This window comes from Ptychodera flava, assembly GCF_041260155.1.
Source record: "Ptychodera flava strain L36383 chromosome 3 unlocalized genomic scaffold, AS_Pfla_20210202 Scaffold_27__1_contigs__length_13241970_pilon, whole genome shotgun sequence".
NCBI classification, from domain to species: domain Eukaryota; kingdom Metazoa; phylum Hemichordata; class Enteropneusta; family Ptychoderidae; genus Ptychodera; species Ptychodera flava.
This window is the reverse complement of record NW_027248281.1, coordinates 3,217,490-3,237,536: the sequence shown is the minus strand read 5'-3', so window position 1 is coordinate 3,237,536 and position 20,047 is coordinate 3,217,490. Positions and strand designations below refer to the sequence as shown.

Genomic DNA, 20,047 nt, shown 5'->3' with positions numbered 1-20,047 from the left:
TAACAGTACTTCAGTCACAACCAGCTCATGATATGCTTGAACTGAAAATTATCATAAAGTAGAATGAGCTGTTCTGTGAGCTGCATAAAATAAAACGGTGTGACGTATTTTAAAATAAGTAAAAATTCGACTTTTCGCATTACATTTCTTGTCCACCCACTGAAGAATATACAATTAAAAGAAAAACCACAAATTATAGTCACCAATCTAGAGAGTAGCTAAAAGTGTCACCTCTTTGAGAGAAGATTATTATACGAATTTTGTTGAATATTTCATTTTGCCTTTTATACTGTTTGTACGGCTCTGTTATGTCTCATTGGATTCGGATGCCGAATAATACCTTTGGTATGACGCGATTGCGGACGGAATGTCCAGTAAGGGCGCTCTTCGGTAACGTAGAGGAACCGTCGAAAACGACGTGGAAGAAGGGAGTTCAGGTAAAGCACGTATAACATATTTAAACACTGATGAGACACAGATTTCTTTGGAAAATGCTTCATGAGAACTCAATTTATTGCAGTGAAATGTCCATACAAAGACAATATATTCCAGCAACTCCTGGTGTTGTCAAATACTTTTACAAGAGATATGTAATTAAAGCTATATGAGCATTGAAATTGTAGTAGTATTCGCCTCAAATCTTGGCAACAAGTTAACTTAAAATGACGATCCTTAATCCTGGGATGATCATTATTTGAAATGCTGCTTGCCAGACGATTGAGTCACGCAGTTGAAGGGGAGCTAATGAATATCAACCTATGCATTAGAGGTAACTGAATTTATTTTTGATTTGATTTGATTTCGTTTATTACATTTATTTTATTCCATTTTGTTTATTCTATTTCAATTTGAGCACAGTGGCTGCCTGTTTCAACTCATTATTGCCAAAAGTCTTTTTAGCTGTGTTTCAGCCCTGTCCCATGACTTTGCGATTTGTTATGACACGTGTTCGTCATTTGTACCTAACTGTAATACAGTATATAAACAGCAACATCCATGTCTGACTCAGCGAACGGCAAATACTACGGCAAATATAATAAATTTATTCCTTTCGTTGGGAGAGTTTGGACAGTTGTGCCACCAAGTCATAATTCCAGAAACACAACAGTGTGGAACATTGTGGAGAAAACCAATAGCAAGTAAGGTCTCTTCAAAGTACAAACGTTGATAAATCACTCAAAATGAAGGTTCTTCATGTCTCAACTCTAGGGATACCAATGTCTGAATTATTTTGTCTTCGACCTTTACCCTTTCTCCTTATTGCGCCCTCTTTCGGCTTTCTGTGTCGAATATTAGACTTTTTTCTCTTTTTCACGTTTATAGAGAATTTGACCGAGCCATTGGCTTTGAATGTGAGCTCGCCTTTTTCTTGGGCATGAACTTCCAGAAGGTAATCACCGTCGTCATCGTTGGTGGCGTTTTTAAGAAGAAATGTAATCTCCATTTTCCAGGTTTTTCTTCTACTCACCTTTATGCAATAATTTCCCAGACAGTTTGGATGCATTTCTGTGGTGTGTCCATGAAACTCGTGCATGATTTTTGTTTCTTTTCCGTTGTCTTTCGAAACTTTTATTCTGAATTTGTAACTTTCTTCACACAACCGACATTTCATGGCAAACGACAACTCGACAGGGTCACCCCGGTAGACTTTGAATTCAACGCTGTCAAATGTGATATTCGCAACAGACTGTGAGGCTGCATGGAAGACCAGTCCTGGTGGGAATATACGAACAAGAAAGTATGAAAATAACCGGACCGTTTATTTGCGTTGTAGTAGTAAATGTAAGGTGCCACGAGATGTAGAAAAAATACTGTGTTCACGATAGTAATTCATTACAGACATGGTGAATTCTTTAAAGGGACAATTATTTATATTAGCCAATGTACGGTGAGATAAAAAAATGTTCTTGGCCCAGTAACGTAATTAACGATACACAAGTTAAAATTACGTTGACATGTTTTTGCCTGAATTTACATGTACAGTGTATGTTCAGCCATGCATGACGAATTTGAATTTTTGAACTTAAATTTTTGGTACAGATTGTAAAATATTTAATCTTGTCTTGTTGCGAGCAGAGTTGTCATTTGTGCACAGCTGACCAGTATTTCAGCAAGTTTCAAGCAGTCGAAAAACGCAAGCTACAGTAACTTTTCATATCACACAAAATCCATGAAAAAACTCCAAAAAAGAGCGACGTTTGCCCTTCAAGCTGTAATTCATTACAAGTTTTTGTGTCCTATTAATATGTTGCACTGTTATTCTTTGTCGTCGCAGCTGATGGAAAGTTACTTCCATATTCGGATATAAAAATAATGTTTACAGAAATATCTATACCATTTGCGTCATATTACATTGTTGGTGGGAAATTCCTGATTTCATTCGACAGGAAGTTACAGGCTTTGAGGAGGTTGCCAAATATCCATAAATACCGCCTACGTATGTATGCTTACCTAAAAACCATCAATTTCTATTTCCGCATTTCTTGTTATGTGCGTAATTTACTCTGCACTTTTGACTTTACTCAACTTTGACCCAGCACCCGTGCTGAGCTACACGGTAGCCTTAGACCACGGTTTTGTGGAACGACCGTGCTCAGACGTACCAGGCAATAAATGAACTTTTATGAGTTACACGCTTGACAGCATTCTGAATACCCGTACCACTGTAAAACAGTCAATGTTGTAACCTCGAAATGAAATTGCATTGTGTATTTATATGACCCATTAAATGGGCTATGTCATGTCATTATGTCAAGCCGGGACACTATGAGGAATGAAATACCGTGACGTCATTGTGTCGAGTACATTTAGCGGTTATTGTTATATGTATAGTTTAATGATTTACTATTTTTATTATTTTGGAACTTACCTGAGAGGACCGTGGTCAATATAGTTATTGTAATTTGCTGGGGTCTAGTCATACTGTCAGCCAATTAAATCGCAATCGCAAATCGTACAATCCTTGTAAGTCGACACAAATGACCAGCGCTGAGAAGGACACACGTATGGAGGTTACGAAGTTTGAGCGTGAAGGACCTAGAGTTACACATTAACAGGAACCCTTCCTCTTTTCGATGATACACTCACACGGAGGGTCAGGCTGACCTGAAGACGTGCTAAGGACGAGTCCTGTGAGGACTTTGATGTTGTCCTGCAGATTGCCAAAATCCCTGTGCACCTATGGCTGACTTATTTAAATCGATAGCTATATCCGGGATCATGACCCCGTTATCACACATAATCATTAACTTAACAACCGTTGCGTAGCGGTTGCTTTTACAAGTGTTTCTGCATGCCCTCTATTTCTACACGTACCCAATGACAGTCACATCGCGTATCGGCCCAGGCTGTCAGAGTCAAAGCGCGTTCCGATCGGTCACTGCACTTGGTAAGGGATGGACCATTAGACCCTGGGAGGGGGGGGTCACAATGAAATTGTGAAAATTTTTTTTTTACTATTGTAAATTTCTGAATTTTTTTTTTCCAATTGAGATTACCTGTGCAAATTTTTTTTTTCAGAGTAAATTTTCAGATTTATAATTTTTTTTTAGTTCGTCGCTGTCTGCCAAGCACCACAAGCGGCCTCGCAAGTGGTCACCGGGGGGGGGGGAGGTCAGGAGGGGGGTGTCCCCCTGCTGCTGTTGGAGCTTTTGAAAAATAGAGATTACAATGGTGTTATTTGGTGGCACTTGGGGAGTATTTTTGTGGGGTGGTCAGGAGGGGGTGTCCCCCTCCTGCCGTTGGAGCTTTTGAAAAATAGAGATTACAATGGTGTTATTTGGTGGCACTTGGGGAGTATTTTTGTGGGGGGTGGTCAGGAGGGGGTGTCCCCCTCCTGCCGTTGGAGCTTTTGAAAAATAGAGATTAAAATGGTGTTATTGGTGGCACTTGGGGAGTATTTTTGTGGGGGGTGGTCAGGAGGGGGTGTCCCCCTCCTGCTGTTGGAGCTTTTGAAAAATAGAGATAAAAATGGTGTTATTTGGTGGCACTTTGGGAGCATTTTTTCGGATTACACATCTTCCTCTGAAACATGGTCTTCTTGCTCCTCAGTAGCTTCCTATAGTTTTGAAAATTGACTATTTGGTTTCCTGGCTTCCCTTTCTACTGCGTGGTGAAATGGCTACATGCACCCCACCAAACATCATGCATATCTCATGATTTACAATTGATTTTGACAAGCTGAGAAGCTAAAATAAGCTAAATAATATAGTTAAATTTGCATATTTGTGTTTTTAGAGCAATTGTTGCCCTTTTTTGATCAAAACATCTATTTCTCTGTAGCAGCATGTCTAAATTGATTGGATGTGTATAGATGTGTTGAAATTTCAATATTTGTCTTTTTAGGGCAATTTATGCCATTCATGGTCAAAAAATCTGTATTCTCTGAAAGGGCTTGTCCAATTTCTTTGAAATTTGCTACACAAAAACGATTATTCATGCAGATTTATTCAGTATTTGCTATCAAGAAACTTTCAAAGTTCAACCCCTTTGTGTGTTTTTGTGTTGGGATTTGTTGGATAGATGGCATTCTACGTAGTGTATTGTTGAATGTTAAAACATGTGTTGCTGTTGTTTTTTGAGGCTGTTTTTTGAGAAAAAAGAATTGAAAATGCCTTTTTAAAAGCAAAATAATACATAATGACTTGATATGTTGTTTTATCATTATTGACGTGTTTCTACTTGTTCACCCATTCTTGCATTCATCATTGCAATAAAATGCTGTGAAAAAAATGAAACTGATGTGGCCTGCATCTGTTTACCTTGATCTTAAAGGCAAATACAACTTTCTGTCTTGACAACCATACCATAGTTTCAATGTTTTACTTAGTGTACCTGCTTGGTTTGTACGCAGGAAACAAGTAGAAAACAGGTTCTATAATTTCATAATTTTCAAGTGATCAGAATACAAAAGTCCTGAAAAGATAAGATAATCACAACTTCCAGTATAAGGGATACAGTCACTCTAAATGTATAAATTAAAATTAAAAATGTGCCGGGAGGATGTACTAAAAAATGCAGAAAGTTGCTTTCTGTCGGTAAAATCTAAAAAAAATTCAAAATTTTAAAGACTTTTGCAGATTTTTTTACGCCTTTGTCTTCTTATTTATTTATTTTTTATTTTGCAAACTAGTTTGAAGATTTTTTTTTCCTAACTTTCTGCTCTGAAATTTTTTTTTCTGTTTTTGACCACCCCCTCCCAAGATCTAATGGTCCGTCCCTAAGCGCCCCTCTACTGTCTGTCACGTGACCTTCACCAAAACGTAACGCCTCGTTCTCGCCTAGTCTCTCACGGCGACACTACTACATATGCTCCACAGAAAACATGTACACCCGACACGGCCCTACTGGTGGATAAGGGATGGAATGAGTTATTTGCAACCTAAGTAATCACAGTTACATTGTCAAAATAACACAGACATGATCTTAGATTGCTAAATTAATAAAATACGTGACTGGGAAACGTGAAGATCTAAAGCTAACAAATTCTTTCAGTTTTAGCGTGAATGATTTTGTGCCAAATTTTGATGATATTCAATTAGTGAAAGGGAGGGGAGATAAAGTTTATCGTTTTAATTTGGCGACATCTAGAAGTGGCCATAGATTTAGATTGAAGGTTCAACGTGACTCAGTCTCAAATCTGGAATGGAATCATTTCATTTTATGTGCTATGGCGATCAATCTTTCGATGAGTCCTCAGAAAACATCAATTGTACACCTATAAAGTGTTGTAATTTTCAAGTATCTCAGTATTTTCAGGTATCTAACAAGAGAAACATCAGTTTCTATCAGGCATTATTTTTGTCCTATTTGCATCATTGGTAGACTTTGTGAGGCATCTTCAAAATGACGAAAGAGTTCCCTAACGGTAAATATGCCTTATACAACACTTACAGACACAACACAGTGCTGATGATACACGTTCAAAACGTACAGTATCAGAACCCAGCAAACTTCAAACCTTGAAGTGGAGTTGGGAATGATTGATCACTATAAGTGCTTCATAGTATTCTTTTCCATTCGCAGGGAAGGGTACGTGATGACTAACTCGTTGTAGGCAAAGATGTCTTCAGATATTGGTGGCATTCAAAAATAATCTTAGACGAGAAGGCAGGATGGATAAGATAAATTCCATCCTTGAACAAATTCAATGGAATTTACATCGCAGTGAAAGGCTGAGGCGATACACCGTCGTGAAAGCTGATGGCGTTGTGCTGTTGTGACAGGTGGTTGTTTCGACTGAATTTTGATAGGGCATGCATGGCGGTAGACGCTGAGGGCGCTGCACAGTCGTGAAGGGCAAAACGATGAGTATGACCATTGTGCTACTTGTACCTCCATGGGACGATGGTCGGCAGTATTTTCTGCCATTGCGAAACACTTTACCAATCTACGGTGCTGGGGGATCCAAGCTTCGTAATTGCGAAACTAAGAAATATACCCGATGGGGACGTTGAGGAATGCAGCGCCGAGCGGATCAAACGCGTTTTCCTCAGAAAGACATCAATATCGTGCGACAGAATTTACCAGCAGACGCCTGTTGGGATAGATGTCCTCCTTCAGAAATGAATCTTGACCAAAATAGCTTTTCAATGATAACAATTAAATAAACACCAAGGCAAAACTTCTGACAATGGCAACACTACACTACACCGTGAAATATCGGCCCTACGGCAGTGGAGCGGAAAGACTATGCATATGTGCACACCGCATTTGCTCGCATCATACGCAGGAATACGTTCCAGTCGCTTCAATGCGATACATTCATAGCAGAGTAGCAAATCACATCTTATGTGCATATTAGAAAGAACAGGTGTCGTATTAAAGCGCAGTGGTCGTCGCGCTGCGCATGCTCCTGAGGGGGTCCCCCCTTGTTGACAACATATCCGAGAATGCCGCATGAGGTTACAGGTTGATTATTATGTTTGCGATATTGCCGCTGATATGGCGGCTGATTTGTCACAAGCATACCAACTTACCAAATCTAACACGCAATAAAAGGTCAATTAATCTAAGTTAAATATCTGCTGAATATTGAACAGTAATTACACGCTGGATTGAGATCACATTTGATCATGATTTTCTTGAATCAGTTGAATGGGGCTCGGCTACTGTTATCGCTCGAGCCATGGAGCTAAACACTTACCTGTACGCGTGTATATGCAAACAGACTATCAATGACCGGGCTGTAGTCTACGACATCGCTAGCAAGAACGAGAGCTTTCATTTCAAGAGGTCCAACAGGAGTACAATTGACAATAACGCAAGCTACAGAAATCTACAGCTGTCAGAGCAATGCCCGCTGCAGCAAGAAGCATATGTTCCGTAGTCTGCATGAACGTCCGTGTCAAGAGAACCGGGTATATGGCGCGCTACACTCGGCTGTGGAGAATCCAACTCCACTACGAAGTTTACCCCGTTGGGGGGTGCAAACGAGAATTCCGAGTATACAGGTATCAAGTCAAGCGAAGGACCTTTCATAGGTCTTCTTGTTATGTGGGGGTTATCTCATTTGAAAGAGGATTCAGACCTACCCGGCAATCAGGAGGTACAACAACGAAGTTTGCGTAGCACCGGTAGGCCTACACTAGCCACAGGCGGCCCAAAACTATTACTGAGTTTTCTCACTGTTATCATTTTCTCTCCTTTTCTCCATGCTCTGACTGATCGTAGTAAGTAAAATAAATGACTATATAGCCTAACTTATGCCTCTTGACTCTTTATTTATTTTACACCCCATTACAAGGACGTTTATCTCTCATATACACATCTTATAATTAATTAGTCAACACAACTAATTATGCTAATCCGGGGACTTATCAAGGGTTGGTCAACATTGCAAAGATAGAGATGTAAATGAAACCTTTCCTATCTTTCGCGATGTTGACCAACCCGTAAAATCCCTGACTAACAGTGACAGAGGAAACTGAGAAAAACTCAATAATAAGCTTATTAATAGTGATTGGGCCGCCTGTGCACTAGCTAGCCATTGGATCTCTGCCATGACCTAGCTCTGCATGGCAGGGCTGTGTGTTACCGGCGTTATACGGCCTCCCACCATAACGCCGGTAACACACTGCCCTGCGCACAGAGCTAGCCATGACCGTGCACAGGATCTCTCAATACGTCCCTATGTGTAGCCGTGCAATTTTCCTGGCAAATGCCGCGAAAACCCGCTCGTTTTGTCTATTGTGTCCTGTCATTTGCCTATTTCTTGCCACGTATCACTAGAAGAAGTAAGAAATGGTGATCAACAGTGGGTCGTGGGCCAAGTCGTCGCGGGGCCGGTACGTTGCGCAGCTGGTGTGGGACCGGATTCTCTTATATCCGTGTACTCCCTTATCGAAGCAACAACATCTCCCGTGTCCTGCTCTGGCTTGCCGATCATGGTCTTGAGTGTAATTTTGTGTTAGGCATTGTTCTATTGTTCTTGTTGCTGGTCTATATATATATATATATATATATATATATATATATATATATATATATATATATATATATATATATATATATATATATATATATACACATATATATACACACACATACACACACAATATTGATCATTTTAGTGATGTATGTTTACTGTGCTGTAAATAGCATTGTGTACAACCAGCGTGACCGCGCGCGATCAAACACACTCGTTCATATATGCAGTAAACTCAGCGACATAATGTGCCGAGTGTAGTGTCTCAATGTTCGTCAGTAGCCTTACATGAGTTTATAGACAGAAATACACCACTGAAGTTCGTTTCCGATCTTAATATTTTACTATTGCATGATGTTGAGTCTTACAAAGGCGTTAACAAAGTGAGGGACCGCTCCCATCTCACTCCGATTGAAGTAGAGAAGACTTATGTTTACAAACATTTATGTTTATCAACAAAAGAATCGCGCAGGCGCAGTGCGACGACCACTGCGCTTTAAGTTACGCTGGGCCATGTTTTTGGTTGTTGTCGTAAAAAATCAAGAGAGCTGATATAAAGTAGGATGATTCACTACACATCCTCAAATATTACGGCTGAATTAGACACTCATGTTTACGTTGAAGAGGATCGAAATTCAAAAAGCTACAAGTTTGCTTGAAAGGAAGTTCCTGTTTGACTTCCTGTCCTTTGCAGATGGCGATGCTGTCTCGAGACGTTGTTAGTAGAACGTGCTTTACAAGCCAGAGGTGGTTGGCTACTCTTGTATGTAGTTGACTTACTAACTCCAAAATTAAATTTTCATATAGCAATATTATTCGAAATCAGCCTGGAGCAGACAGTTAGCGAGTGTGCAACAGCAAACGTATTATTTTGTATCCTCCATTTCATTTCTTTGGATATCGGTCTCAAGGACTTGAATACACCTATGCCTTAATCACACATCACGATTCCACTGCCCGGGTGTCACTTCCGTTTGCCGTGCCGCGAACATAGACGCAATACATTGTGCCATCCTGGAAACTGAAGTCAGCATTAAAAGATGACGTGGACATGGTGGACGTGCATGGGATAATGTGAGATGACTAGGGACCGTCAATGAACTTGATCAAATTACGTTCATGGTAAACTAGTAAACGCGTTCATTGCGTTTGTCCTCAACCACCCCGTAATGAACTGTTTTGAAGAAAAAAGTCCGACGACGAAATTCTGATTTGAACTTCCGTACAACAAGATGTATTGCTGATATAGGCTACTGACAGTTTTAACTGCTGACAGATTTGTGGTTACAATTTTTTGGAAACAAAATCTTAACGATGATTGAATGTTTTACAAATATGAGGGTTCCATAGTGTAACCGTGCAAGAGGGCAGGGCAAGATACGACAAGTCTGTAGCATTGTCTAGGCTAATTTACAATCATCGATCACATGAAGGAACTGTTCTTCAAGAGACCGCCACAAACTCCGACCTTTTTCCATCAGAGTACGTTTACTAAGGCCTGTCACATCACGAGAGAATTAGCTGAGCAAAATTCCATTCGAGGCTGTCTGCTCAGCCATTTTACTTTCACGTGCGAGCGATTTTTTGTGAGTTTTTCTCTCTCGAACCGTTGAGCAAAATATTCAACGTTTTTGATATTTGTTGCCTCGCGAGGCAAATTCCTCACCGTGTGCGCCGGAAAAATGATTTTCATCACGATTTCTTTGCTAAAGTGCGTGTGTGGAGATGACAGTGCAAAATGACCGCTCGCATTAGACCGTAGCCTGGCCGTAGCATTGAAAACACAGTCGCTTGTGGTCCGATACGCGGCGAAGGCCGCTGGATGTTGTAAGCGTTCGAAAGATAGGCCAATCTGTCACAGTCTTATCTGCCATATATTTTGACGGCATTTGCTGCAACTTTGCATATATTCTGCCTACTGTTGTTGATTACTGAAAATTCTACCAGCAAACGAACCAACTTTGATAGAAGTTGGTATCGGTGTTGTGGGTTTTTCTATAAATATAGTTCTGTCTCCATTCGGCACGTTGATTAACTTGCCGTTAATTCTCCATTTCATCCGATTTATTCGTGTCTTTATTTTACATCCGAGTACTTTTAGCGTGTCTGCTATGGCACTGTCATCGACAGAGAGAGGAATATCTTTGATAGTTAACCTGATCCAGTCTTCGTTAATGTCTCTGCGATATGGATTTTTACCCCAAAGCTCGACTGCTTTTCCTCTCAATCTTACTCCGTGTTGAAGAAGTATTGCTCTGTCCGCTTTATCATTTAGGTAGAGTCTCCATAAACCTCGTATACTCCGTAATCCTTCCAGGCTGGTCATGGTTATAACTTCTGCAATAGCATTCAGAATTTCCTCTCCTGGTAGCCATTGTTTGTTTTCAGGCGGCAATACATCAGATTGCTTGAGGAAAGTGGTAAAACAGGGGGCTCACCAGTACTAGTGTTATTTTGATCCGCACTCCAGTCTTTTCTACCACCTGCGCATATGTTGCACGTTCACTTCCCGCCGTGGCCATGATTCTCTTACACACGAAAATGTCCCAGAAAGTCTTCAATTTTAGCTCTTCTTCAGTCATTTTCGTAACACGGACGTAAGCTCTCTAACTTGCTTTGTGTATCGAAGTGAGTTCGTCACAAAAGTAACTCTTTTATGTCGAAAAACTCATAAAGTTCGGAGCGCTCTGGCAAACTGTTTCGTAGACTACAGAACAGGGCGCCCTCCGTCATATTATTTACTTCTTCTCTCTGTTTTTTTTACGTGGAAGCAAGAGATGATCCTTATAATATGCTTTTATGATCAATTGTTTGATTTTTCCTTGGCGGTACTTAAAACTTAAGATCGTAGTAAACCTTGTCCATTGGTTATTTAAACAATATCAAGGCGTTGCCCCATGCTTATAAATACAGTGGTTCGTATAGGATTGGCTGCAGACAATCTGTCCGACCACAGAATCGTACCAGCAGAGAAGTCTTTGATATTAGCAAACACTTGATGCAGAAGAGTAGCAAGATGTACATCAGAGAGCTGACTTTCTGTGCAACATGTATTATCTGTGGTAAGTGGCTGGCCATATTTTGGCCATATTCTACAGCTACTATGCTGCATCGAATGCAGAAAACGTATTGCAATCCGAAAAAGTTCAAAGTGGGCGAAGCTCTTAATAACTTTACTTCAATTACTTTATTACATTCATTTGAAAAGTCTATACACATTCAGCAAAGTTTCATTTTACACGTTTTCTTGTTTTAAATATAAAAGCCTTCTCTCAACAAAATTTGAAAAGCACCTTTGAAATATATTCTCAAATTATAGCACTGATGTCGGTGGCGATACAATTTTTAAACTTAATGTTAAAGTCGATCAGAAAATCATGTGGTTCAAAGGGAAATGTCTTATCATAGACATTCTGTGATCGATAGTCGTACTTGGAAATATTAAATTGGACAAAAAACAAAACATGAAGTTGAACGCCTGAATGCATACACTGTGTAACGTCAAACTAAAAAGCAGAACTGATGACTCCAACTTCTTATGACGTACATTTTAATTCACAATAGTCACATGGGCGATATTCAACAAGAGGTAAACGAATATTTGATAGTTAAGAATCACATATCAGTGATAGTTGGTCAACTTTTGTGTTCAAATATTGCTCCCCTACTCATTAGCTTCATTCTCAAAATTGTTTGACGAATTTATACAAATCACTGAGCCAGACACTCAGATATTTTCAGCGGTATCCTTGTGCCAATCATCGCAATTTTAATCTCTAGGAGAATTGGTCTGGTAAACGTTCAGCCAGCTCTGGTTAAAATAAATTCCGTCAAATATTTTAGGTAGTCTGAGAAAGGATCACGTAGATTGTCTGACTGAACGACGTGTATTGTGTAATAGTGTGTTGTCTCGCATGGATTGATGTATAACAGAGAAGTTGTAGAGTTTATTTCAAATGACCTGAAACTAAACGTAAATAATGTTTTCATGGCACTGTTGAAATGTTGCACCGTAAACGTCGTCTGTAAAATCTGTTTTGTCGCCTTCGTCGATTCCATATCTTCAGGAACACCAATGCATTTGAGTGTGTTAAGATCTACACCACATGTAGATATGCGGTAATTTGAGAGAGTGCGTGAGAGAGACAGAGACAGACGCCGAGATAATCCATTTACGTCCACGTTGACAGACGGATATGTAGACAAGTCATTGTGTCCAATTTGTGTCGCCATACCAACAGACACAATGACTTTACATCACAGTACATTCTTTGCAGTTATTTCAAAAACACAACATATCATCCGTTTCATTCTTTAGCTAGTATTTCTTGTCTATTTGTTCACAATAGTATTAGTTTTCATACTATCAATGCTGCCACATAGTGCCAAAGTTACGGATCACCAGCAGATGATCAGAAACGATGACGAAACGGTTACACTGCAATGCATATATTACACTCCAATAGTAGAATATACCAGAATGACGACTGATTGGAGAAAAGTAAACAAGAGCAATCCTCTCTTCACGGTCACATTAGTCACGATTGTCGACTTCAACGTCGTTGGCGTGGTACACCCCAAATATAGTACTATAGGGAAGGATCGCTGACAATTGAGAGTCCATTTACAGATGACGATGTAGGCAAATACTCATGCCTGGTTGTATTAAGATTGAAAGAGCCTTTGGAAGACACTGGATATATATCTGAGCACCATTATGTCTCCCTCGATGTAATCAGTAAGTATTCAAATATAAAACGAATCAAAACAATGATGACACTGGTTTCTGTGTTTTGCATATTGCTGTACATATCAGATCTAATGAATAATGATTAATTTTGCATGGTCAAGAAGTGAAATCAATGAATCACTGCAATGGAGGTTTGCTACAAGAGAAGTAACTTATTACCAAAATTTAAAGATATCCCGGGAAGATATCCGAGTCTCAGAATGCTTGACATTCTCCTTGCTCACTGCATGGTAATGGTTGTTAGTCCCCACGGACACCGTCCGGGGAACTTAAAGGTTTGGTCATGTCCGTGCGTGCGTGCGTGCGTGCGTGCGTCCGTTCGTTCGTTCACGCAGATATCTCAGACATGCCCTGGTCGATTTCTTTCAAACTTTGCACAAGGATAGTACCCTACCCCATACAGATGCACGTCGATTTGTTTCACAATGCGATCAAATTTGGCCGTGTTAGAGGACTTTTAGTTTACACCTCCACAGACCCCCATGTATAAGACAGTTCTCCATAGACTCCCACGTATAAGGCCAAGAAAAATAAAAAATTAGTTTCTCATCGTATTCATATTGCCAAAAGGATGCCGTGACACAGTTTTTAGTTCCCACGGATGAAGTCCAGCGGGCTTAGGCTATAGATTTGGTCATGTCCATCAGTTTACGCAGATATCTCAGATATTTTGACATGTCACGTGACCTCGGTGACCTTTGACCTCAATATACATATTATCCATAACTCAGTAACCACAAGTGATGGGAGACCTTATGACGCCACATACTGTACCTCATTAATTATGTACATATCTAATTTTGAGCGAACCAATAGAGCTAGAGGTTTGATTTTTGGTATATAGGGATAACTTAGCAATACAATTCTTTGTCATGTGACCTCAATGACCTTTGACCTGAAATATATATATTTTTGTCCATAACTCAGTAACCACAAGTGGTACACCCTTCATATTGGTATGATGGGAGACCTTATGACGCTACATACTGTACCTCATTAATTATGAGCATATGTAATTCTGAGCAAGCCAATATCTGATTTTGGTATATAGGGATAACTATAGGATAGAAGTTTTTGACGAAATGTCATGTGACCTCGATGACCTTTTACCTAAAATATACGTTTATGTCAATAAATAAGTAACCACAAGTGCTATGTCCTTTATATTTAGTAGGATGGGAGACCTTATGACAACACATGCTTTACCTCATTAATTATGCACACATCTAGTTCTGGGCAAGCGAATAGAGCTAATACAGCTAGAGGTCTGATTTTTGGCATATAGGGATTAATTAGCAATACAATTATTTTTTTAAAATGTCACGTGACCTCGATGACCTTTGACCTTGATTGTACACATATATGCATAACTCAGTAACCACGTACACAAGTTCTATACCCTTCGATTTTGATAGGATATTAGACCTTAAGATGTCACATCTTGTACTTCATTTATTATGCGCATATGTATTTCTTGGCTGGCCAATACAGCTAGAGGTCTGATCTTTTTTTCCCGATTTAGAACCATAACTTAGACATGCCTCATGTGTTTCAAATTGGGAACAACGACATAGACCTATGTGCCCATAGATCTCAACATATACACTCCAGTGATACTTCTTAATGACCACATTTCCCTGCCCCATCAAGACTAATACTCCTATTACAAGTGGGGACTATATCATTTTCAATGACTTGTTAAGTGTTTTGTGAGTACAAGCTCTTAAACAAGCGCACACAAACTGTACTTTTAGCAACTGTCACTCTTTAGGTCCAAACGGCTTCCCGGGCTCAGTGTACCCCAATCGTTATAATCCATGACGTGACATAAGTTGCACTTTTGAAATTTTGTCGTAAATAGGACGATTAAAATTTGTTGAACATTTGAAATAGGTAAGCTATGAATAGTCAAGTGGACGGGATGCTTCGACTATGATTCAAAGTAACTTTCAATATATCAATACAAAAGAGATATTGCCTTCATTTCAAGGTTGTAATGTGATCCTCAAACATTGCTGTCAATTTCAGGATGTAGATACAGGGTATATGTACGGTGGACTATTAAAAAACAGAAACAGATGATACCGTTTTTCCACTGAAATTTTTTTTGAAATCCCAGGAGTCGATTTGCTTACTGTGTCTACGCATCATTCAAATCTATAATTATCCAAAGTAAAATACGCCAATGACCTTTTGCTTTCAAGGCAGCTATGTAATTTCTGCAAGTTATAGAATTCCAGAAGGTTTTACTTTCATTCTCTTCGTTGTCGTCATCATCATCATCATAATCATAACATCATCATCATCATCATCATCATCATCGTCGTCGTCGTCGTCATCATCATCACCATTGCTATCATCAGAACATCATTAACACTGTTATCATGAATGTCGTCACAATCACCTTCCTTAATCATCACAATATTAATCCTGTCGACTCATGTATGTTTGTTGCTTTCAGACAAAATTTCCTTATATGCCAAGGCTTTTGGACAGTCCTCTGCTTCTGCCAGTAAGGTTAGCATCCAAAACAAACCTAGCATATTTATATGTAATGCCAGCAGCGTCTATCGTAACACTGAAATTCGATGGAGCATCGTCAACGGAAACGAATTCGAGGACGAACCGAATTATATGATTATCAATTCTGAGGAAGAAATCAGTGGGAGTAGAATGGATCTAATAAGTGAACTGACTTTGTTGCCAGACCTGGACATGACAGAAACACAGGATTTACATATTTCATGCGACGCCGAAGATGATGATATGAATTTCTCCGACAATGCATCCATACAGGTTGAGATAAAACCTTCCTCAGGTAAAGTTATGTGAAATCGTTTTGAGTATCTTTCTGATATAGATTTAATGGACTGCTTATAATCCCTACTGAAGTTCATTTAGGGCTCTTGTTTTCATTTAGCTAGAATCTAAGACATTTGATTCCAACCACACCCAGAGATATTATTTTTCGTAATGCCCAGTACATGTTGTCTGCTTTCTTTTGGTATTCGTTGCCGTATGCGCATGCTCGTCGATATCACTTTGAAAGATTGTTATCATAAGTCAATAATTGCTTTTATTTAGCAAGAGGGTTACTTTGACAGATTTTAAAAATCTGTCAAGATAAAGTTGACAATGGCAAAATAATTCTGCTCTCCGTATTTAAACATCTTATAAGAGGAATAATTAAAGTGTAGTCCTGGGCAACATATTACTCTTTTGTTCAAAATCCTTATTTTACTTTGACAGGCAAGAAGAAAAGAGATAAATTCGGAAAACAAATAAAAGGCGACGTCAATAGGGGAAAGAAAAGTCGCAGGTGTTGAAAACTGACTGGCAAGTTTAATTTAAAGATGCAAAGTGTTATTCAATTGGACATTAAGACCTGTTTGTTATGCTTACTCTAATTCAATTGTTGTTTTAGACATTTCGCCTGGAAAGGTTGACTTTAATAAATCCTCAAAATCCAACTCAAATGGACACGCTCTTACGTCGGTTATTGTAATTGTAATTGTAATTTATTTCTCCAGAAAATCACGAACATCGTACATAGCAAAGGAGTAAACTCAAAAAGTATTTCTGGTGAGGTCATGGAAATAGTTCTATTTGAACTAGTCAAGTCCACGACCCTAACAATGTGATTTTACTATAGCGAGTTCAAGTGTAACCGTATGAGAAACCTTTAAACGAGCATAATAGTAGTTTACTAAATGTCAACTGCAAATTAAGAAGATTAGTTGAGGCTATTCTATGATCTATGATCTATCTACAACTTATCTACAACTACTACAACTGATCTATCTACAACTAATCTCAATAATTTCTGATGCATGAATCAACAATGTGTCAATAACGAACTCTCGACCCGTTGTACTTTCCAGGACATTGGACATTGGACAGTGGGCATTAAGTTGCTGCTAATTATCATGTAAATGAAAGAATTGAATCATTTGGATATTAATATTCACATGAAAAGTACACTGCCAAACATTTAGCTGTGAGATTATTCATTGCTATGTTCCAAATCTACTGCCGCAAGATCATATAGACATACACACATACACATTTAGTATTAGAGAAAAATGTAACAGAGTTTATCTATCTATCTATCTATCTATCTATCTATCTATCTATCTATCTATCTATCTATCTATCTATCTATCTATCTATCGATCGATCGATCTATCTATCTATCTATCTGCCAACCTACTTTGAATTTTCCTCATTCCTTCTTTTAAAAACACCTACCTATGTTTGGTAATTGCCATACATGTATGCGAAAGTTTATATAACGAGCTAATATGGACTTTCGTACATCAGTAAAATTAACAAACAAAATATGTCGTGTTGAGTTTGCTTTTAATCAAGAAGAGTGAAAAAGCGTTTAATTATGTTGCCATTCTCTGAAAATTTCAGAAAATCTCAGACAAAGTAACTTCAGTCCTCGGTAAATATTATATATATCTGTTTGTCAGCTTGAAGAATGTAGATCACATTTGTTTACATGAAATCACTTTTGGCAGTGATTTGGATAATTATGATTGTAAACTTTCTTATTTTGAGTAATTATCACTCAGAAAGAACGCCTGACAAACAGTGAAAAATATACATACAAATATTGTAGGTATGTATGGGTCTTGTATTAGGTCCTTTTAAACTTGACTCCTTGGTTATTCTTCACATCAAAATACTACTGAACATAGACAATTTTTGTACAAACTGTTTAAATTCTGTGCCTCATTGTTACTTTTGTTGAGCACTCTGAATTTTTTAGTATTGTAAACTCATTTTAATTTGACTTTCCGTCACAATATTTATAAACCATTATAATTATTATCATTCTCAAGCCTTCCCTAAAGACTTGGTTCAAGTCGGTGATCATTATCAATAGTTTCTCTTGTGTCTCTCCTATTTCACACAAACCTGTTTGAAATGTTGCAACCTGGGCAGGTTTTCTTAGCAATTAATGCTTTACCTTTGAGTCTGTACATTAGTGAGTTAGTCTCTGCCGGGGAGAAACCGTTCCCCTCTATAGCATTCACTCCATTCATCGCGTTCACCCCACTCACGCGTTTCACATGAAAACAGAACGCAAATCAGCGTGTTCTCAAACATTCACAAATCACAGATTTGAAATAAGTCTACCTTCCCTAGTCACATTTGTACTTAAACAAAGACTTTACCGAAATCCAGAGAAATCATTTTATCGTTTGAAAACTTCACAAGGGTAAGAAGAGCATCCTTCTGTTCACCTGAAGAGAAATACCTGGAAAATCTGAACTGAATCGACTGATCAAGTTATGATAATTATAATGTGTCAGCACAATGTTTCAGCAAAGTCGCGATTTTGCTAAAAACTTAGAAGTGGGAAATTTGTGTCTGTGATGTTGTTCATTTCCAGACCAAAAAGTAATCACCGCTTGATCTATGCAAACATTGACAGTTTAAAATTGTAAGGTAGACACAACAGGACGACTTTGACGTATAGAATGTGTAGATCAAGACTATTATGGCTGTAGTGTTGTGATGTACAATTATGTTGTTGTCAGTTTTTGAATGGAAGTCAGACATCACCTCTCTTTCCAGCTAATGAATATATCATAGCAGACATTTCGCTGAATCATGGAACACGATGACCACCTGATTAAATCTAATGTGAAGGAAGCGGTATTATAGTACACAATGCATGATTTTACTTCGTAAAGATAACAGGAATTAACTGTCAGAACAAGAAAGGTGTGGTGCTTTCTTACGTCAGAGCTGCGCAATGACACTGCAGCAAATAGTAACAAATGTCTATGGTTTTCGTCCATACTAGGCAAGCAAAGCTAGCCACACTGAAATACATATTAAATAACCTACAGATATTTATACACATATCTAGAGTACGGATCGGGCACATGTGTTCCTGGCGCAATAAAAGTTGGAACACCGAAGTCCCTATATACATAGGGAAACTGCTGGGAATATGCCTACATCGCCAAGTGATTAGCCAACAGCGGTATCGCTAGTGCATTGGATCATCTTTCAGTTTGTTTACGAAAAACACTGCGGGGTGCCCATGCTGTGTCTCGTAGACAAAACACCATAGCAGAGGCCGTTCATTTTGAAGAACGATGGTACAATAAAGGATTGAATTTTGAGTAAAGTTACATTGGTAAATTTCAATGAGTAGAGAACCTGTTGAAGCAACCGTATTTTTGACAGACTTTCAAAATGAAGAAAAAGTGCAGGACCAGGAGAGAAAACGGTAGGTACTGTCATGGAGGTCTAACTGCTATCGTTTAGCTTCGTTTCGTTATGCAGGCGTGTCATCATAAATGCCGTCATTTTCACTATCTCACAAAAATTGTAAATTAAGCCCGGCATTGAGGTGAAATCTGTATTTTTAAATTTTATTTTTATAAAGTGATCAGCTTACGTCGAGGTTTACAATGTGCGTCTCTTTCTTCTGATGTTGTGCATGAACCTTTTTTACACACATCGCGCGATGCCATCTTATTCTTAATACCTCGAGCATGTACTTCGAAAATTTCCCGTCTAACCGACAGTGTTTCATGAGTGAAATTCAAAGTCGATAAATTTCTAATTTCGTTTCCAAGAAACCGGTTTGTCGACCGGTTTAAAGTAGATGCGTATTCTAAGTGTGACAGTGAGGAATAGATGGTTGAGGCACTCCCACTTGGTAACATTTTTAAAACACATATTTTTAATGCCAACGGTCGATATTTGACGTGGCGACTCCGCGCGGATCGCGAGATATCGATAAAAACATGTCATTTCCCGAGCGTATTTTTCACATCCCGAAGTTTTACGATCGTTTCTGGTTATGACCCGAAATCCCCGAAAGTGTGTTGTTGTGCTGATTGACG

At 38.8% G+C, this 20,047-nt stretch overlaps 2 long non-coding RNA genes across 2 annotated transcripts; one reads left to right on the top strand and one right to left on the bottom strand.

Moving 5' to 3' along the window:
• Window positions 1–1,024: 1,024 nt before the first annotated feature.
• Window positions 1,025–3,174, bottom strand: LOC139126245 (uncharacterized). The gene is made up of 2 exons (XR_011550501.1): window positions 2,870–3,174; window positions 1,025–1,713 (listed from the first exon to the last, which is right to left on the bottom strand). It is a non-coding gene; the product is annotated as an uncharacterized lncRNA (long non-coding RNA).
• A 9,731-nt stretch (window positions 3,175–12,905) lies between these two features.
• Window positions 12,906–16,648, top strand: LOC139126390 (uncharacterized). Its single transcript, XR_011550558.1, has 3 exons — window positions 12,906–13,163; window positions 15,637–15,993; window positions 16,425–16,648. It is a non-coding gene; the product is annotated as an uncharacterized lncRNA (long non-coding RNA).
• The last annotated feature ends 3,399 nt before the right edge of the window (window positions 16,649–20,047 follow it).